Raw genomic sequence first — 5,396 nt, forward strand, 5'->3', positions numbered from 1 at the left:
TATGTTAGGGGTACAAATTAATATAGAAGTATGCACTCTGTTAAAGACAAATACAATTTCAAATTTAAAGTAAACTTGGACTTCAAATTTCACTACCTACCTAAATGAGGAGTATGGACTCTAGGCACTAGGAGTCATTAGAGAATGTAAAGGGAGTGATGTGATCCAGCACCTCTTAGGGCGCTAACTCTAGTGGCAATGTGGAAACTGGTTCCTAGTGGAAATAGATAGAGGCAGGGAAGCCATTGATAAGTTAGTGCAATGAATGAGCCAGAGATGGATGAAGGCCTAAAATGCAGCAGGCACAGATTGCAGATAAATATGATAACTATTGATCTAGGCTTTCTAAGACAGAAAAGCTCTTAGACCAAAGTCTGTGACTGAAGATTAGATGAGCTGCCTTTAAGAATGTAATGGTTTCTTTGATCTCACTGCTCTAATCACAAATCAAAGAATTGTGTGTGTGTGTGTGTGTGTGTGTGTGCGCGCGCGCGCGCGCAAGCACGCATTTTGTGAGCATTTTACTCGTGAAGTAAAAATATACATAATATTAAAATACCTTTTGCCATTTCAAATGCATTTTGGAGGGAGCAGATTTGTTTATGTAACATTTGGTGATGTTATCTAAACAAGACAGATAACAAATACATTGGGATTACTATTCAAACAGAAACCACCATGGACTAAGAACCGTTATGATAAGTGACTCCTGAGGATGAGGAACTTTTTATGGGTCTCTGGTATTTGCAATCAAACTATGAAGAAAATTGAAACTGCCATCAGTGATGGATAAAGCGGTACCCTGCCCCAGACCCGTCTAAGGGAGCACTTATTCTATGTGCAGGGTGAAGCAACTGGCTTTCAATTTTATTTTCTACTCACTTTTCAGCAAGGCCAGAGTTGCTGTGTTTGTGTATTTATTTATTTATTTCAATCACACACTGCTCAAAAGATTTCGCGGTAGCAATCAGAAAGTACAAGGGCTTCCTTGACTGCCTGTGTGTGACCAGTCATGGGCACTATTTCATAGTCAAATCCTGCTGTAGAATAGTAAGTCGTCACCCATACCAGAGAACAAGCAACAATAAAAATAACTACACGATTCAGTTCAGCTCAGTGTTAAGAACAGAATATGTGGTCGATGCCGAGTAACAATCTGGCCCCAGGGACTCTAACCAATTTCCAGAGATTGTACAGGTGCACTGCAATCTTCCTTGTTCATTTGTGTATGTGCCTTACATGATTGCTCAGGCTTTCTGATATTAGTTACTTTCCCAAAGGTCAAGAGAAAAAACAAAATATCAACTAATGACTTAGCTCTGGACATCACCAATGTTTCATTATGTTTTGGCAGTTGAGCAAAGTTGCTTTGTACTGCTTCCACAGAGCTTCCAGGGGAGGGCTATTGACCCCTTTCTTTCCCTTTATTTTTTTAGTAAAGAATATATCATAGTTTCAAATAATTAAGGTTATATTTTTATGCACACAAAATAGACCACCTAACTTCAAAATAAGTCCAAATGTATATTTTCCTTAAGCATTTGCTTTGCAGTATACTAAAGAACCTTTATTTTTTTTTATATTTAGCCAGCTGGCTTATCATATATATGTATTATTTATTTAAAAACATTTAAGGCAATTCCTAATATGATGCCAAACCAGTTTGTTGACAAGTCAGAATCAAAATCATGCAGATAAAGTATATCTTTGTAAGATTAGCGGATCTTTAAAACATTGTGGTAGAAAAAAATAATAATGTCTCCCCAACTATTCCTAAACGTTCATGCCTTAACCTTTAGAGAATGTTACATTACATGGTAAAAATAATTCAGATTGAAGATTTTTCATGACTATTTGTTTATTACTTTCCCAGAAACATGATAGTAGTTCAATGCACTGTTTTTCATTTATATCATATGAATTTATTCAACGATGATTTACTAAAGGGCTGCTGTGTTCCTGGCACTGATCTAAGTACTTAAAAATATGAATTAACAAATTAGATAAAAAACACTGTCTCTATAGACCTTCTGTTTTTGTAGGATTTGATACACTGTAGGATTTGATGCATTTAGTAGAAAGTCCTCAATTACAATGCTACGCACTATATCTTTTTCTAATCTCATCTGGTTATTAGATGATCACCTGTAATATACAGGAGTGGGCAAAAAGGAGGTTTACAGTTATTTGTATGGAAAATCTGTCTATATAAAATCCTAAGCGACCAGTCGACCGTCCGACCATTCAACCGTTTGACCAGTCGCTATGATGTGCACTGACCAGCAGGGGGAAGACGATCAACTCAGGAGCTGCTCCCTGGTGATCAGTGCACTCCCACAGCGGGAGCGCCACTCCACTGACCAACAAGCGCCAGCTACCAGGCTCATAGCTGGCTAGCACAGCTGCAGCAGCACAAGCTTCTCCCACCTCTGTAGCAGTGCTATCCAGCAGCGGCCGTGGCTGGAGCAGGGCTTGGATGAGAGGGAGCTCAGGCTCCTCCCCAGCCGGCTGCCACTTCACACACTACTACATCCCTCAGGGGATGTCAGACTGCCGGTTTCGGCCCAATCCCAAATAGGCGCCTGGCCTGTGGGGATCAGGCCGAACCCAGCAGCCCAACATCCCCCGAGGGGTCCCGGATTGTGAGAGGGTGCAGGCCAGGCTGAAGGACCCCACCAGTGCACGAATGCATGCATCCGGCCTCTAGTAATATAATAATTAATAAATAGTAATACAAGAATAAGCTGTGTTTTGTGTCACACCTGTAAACCTAATATTTTCCCCACTCATGTACAAAAAAGTGTCAAGGTCCACTAATGTAAACTAGAGCATTGGGGACTCCTCTGTGAGAGGGTAATATTTAGACTAAGACATGAAGAATGAAAGGGAAGTGGTCATGAGAATAACTGGAAAAGAAGTGGTACTGGGAAGACTGCAATATGATATATTACATTGCTATATCTGTACTTACAGTAGATAGGTTCACAACAGCATACTCTAGGCAGGACACACAGAACTTTATAGCAAATACTTATTAAATCAACAAAGATATCTTCTTCTATGCCTTTTTAGGCCATGGAAATGGACTGCATTGCTGTTCACTCATATTCTTTGGCACCTGAGGGATGTGATACTTTCCTGCTCTGTGGAACTCAATAATGGCCTTGTGCTTGACTAGGGGATGATGTATATAAGTATGATATGAGATTGATCTATTATCTATCATTTGTCTATCTATCATCTATCTATATCTATTTATCTATCATCTATCTATATATTTATCACCTATCTATCTGTTATCTATCTATCATCTATCTATCTATCTATCTATCTATCTATCTATCTATCATCTACCTATCTACAAGCAGAAGTAATGAGTATCAGTAATTATCAGAAGTCTTAAGAACCAGAAAAATGCAGTTACGCAAGTTTCCTTTCCTTTTTACTCTATAAGGATAACAGACAATGTTACCAGTACAGACAGAGTTTACTCTGTGGCCTGGGTCCTAGCTTGAAACTGATGCAAAAATTCAGTGTGAACAAGAAATATGTATCTGTGTTGTCATAAACCTGTGGGATTATGGACTTTTTAAAAAGTATTGTGATTATTTTTTTAGCATTACCTTGCCTTTCCTGACAGATACAGCCAAATGTGTCAAAATGTCCAAAGTTTAGCTCCTCTTTCTTTTTTTAAGGATATTGTTCAGATTTGTGCTATCCAAAATGATAGCTGCTACCAACTACAACATTTATTTATTTATTTATTTATTTATTTTTTCACTCATTCAAATATTTATTGAGCAGCTAGGGAGATACAAAGGTGTTTAAAACATGGTCAAAGAGGCGAGATAAATGAACAAGTCAAGAAAAGTTCCCTGAATCACAGCAAAAGAAAGGTGCATTAGGAGACTGAGTGAGATTGCTTCCAGCTTGGAAGGGGGCATGGGTGAGTGGTAAACCAGGAGAGGGCATTGAGATTAAAACAGAGACTTCAGTCTGGATTATTGATGATACTCAGTATGGACAACATTTGTTTGTCCTTTTCCTCTTTCCCCATCTTTGGGCTTAATTTACCGGTAGTGCCCAGGATTGCTTAATGCGCCTTTTCTATACTTGCTTGCACTTTTGCTTTAATGTCTTCTACAGAACTAGGTTCTTTTGGTGTTTTAGGAGTTTTTTCCTGTTTTTTGAAGGATTCTTGACCTTTTGATCTTGGTGCTGATGGTTTTGAGTCTTTTCCATTCTGATTTGATTTTTGTGTATTTTTGGCTGGAGTATCTCGTATGGATTTCTTTACTGGAGCTTTTTCTTTTGCTTCCTCCTCATCAAAATCATCATCATCATCTTCTTCATCATCATCATCTTCTTCATTTTCCTCCTCCTCCTCCTCCTCTTCATCATCATCATCTTCATCAGAAGCAAGTTTTACCTTTTTCTGCAGAACCTTGCTAACACCTCCAGGGGCTGACTGCTTTCCAGACCTACTTAGGAGTTTCACATCCTCCTCCTCGTCATCTTATGACTCTGCATTTTCCTCCACAGTTACTAAGTGCTGTCCACTAATATGCACAGGCCCTGAATCACACTTCAAGCGTAAGACCACAAGTGGTGTTATTTCAAAGTCACCAAGGGAAACCGTTGGCTGTACAGATATGTTCACAGTTGCCAGTGTTGCTTTAATTGGACTGCCTTCGTAATCCATTGCCTCTGCTTCGACAATGTGCAGTTCTTCCTTTGCTCCAGCCTCTGACAGTTCGTAAAGGTAATTGGTGCTGATTTTCATCATCATCCACCTTAAAGTGATCATCTTTGTCGGCCTTTAGTTCACAACTGAAAAGGTATTTTGGGGGCCCCAGAGGGCTCATTTTTATGTCCATAGAATCTTCCATGGGGCGGTAGCTCGCACTTAGGTGAGGGAGAAGGCAGATGGAGATAAATGGCTTCTGTGGACGGAATTGCACCAGGGCCCACCTACACTATGTAAATTCAAATCAATTCAACCTAAATAAAATATAAAACTTACTTCTGTTACATTAACTACATTTTATGCACTCAATAGGTCACATGTGTCCAGTGGATACAACATACAACAGCACAAACAAAGATGATTTATTTTCTTTTTTAGTATAAGTTATTGCTTTCAGAGCAAGAGAGGGAGAAAGAGATAGAAACATCAACTTTGAGAGGGAACCATTGATCAGTTACCTCATGCACCCCACACTGGGGATCAAGCCCACAACCTGAACATGTGCCCTGACCAGAAATTAAACCGTGACTTCCTACTTCATAGGTCAACGTTCAACCACTGAGCCATGCCAGCCGGGCAAAGATGATTTCTCTCATCACAGAACGTTCTATTGAGAAGCAATGGCTCAGATTGTGAAAGATTTGAACCT

The 5,396-nt window shown here is 39.5% G+C and overlaps 1 pseudogene; it reads right to left on the bottom strand.

The window, feature by feature from the left end:
* Positions 1–4,093: 4,093 nt before the first annotated feature.
* LOC139019479 (nucleophosmin pseudogene) lies at positions 4,094–4,889 on the bottom strand (annotated as a pseudogene).
* Between the last annotated feature and the right edge of the window lie 507 nt (positions 4,890–5,396).

Source organism: Myotis yumanensis, unplaced genomic scaffold, assembly GCF_028538775.1.
Source record: "Myotis yumanensis isolate MYYU_CA2020_CCGP unplaced genomic scaffold, mMyoYum1.0.hap1 SCAF_11, whole genome shotgun sequence".
In the NCBI taxonomy this organism is placed as follows: domain Eukaryota; kingdom Metazoa; phylum Chordata; class Mammalia; order Chiroptera; family Vespertilionidae; genus Myotis; species Myotis yumanensis.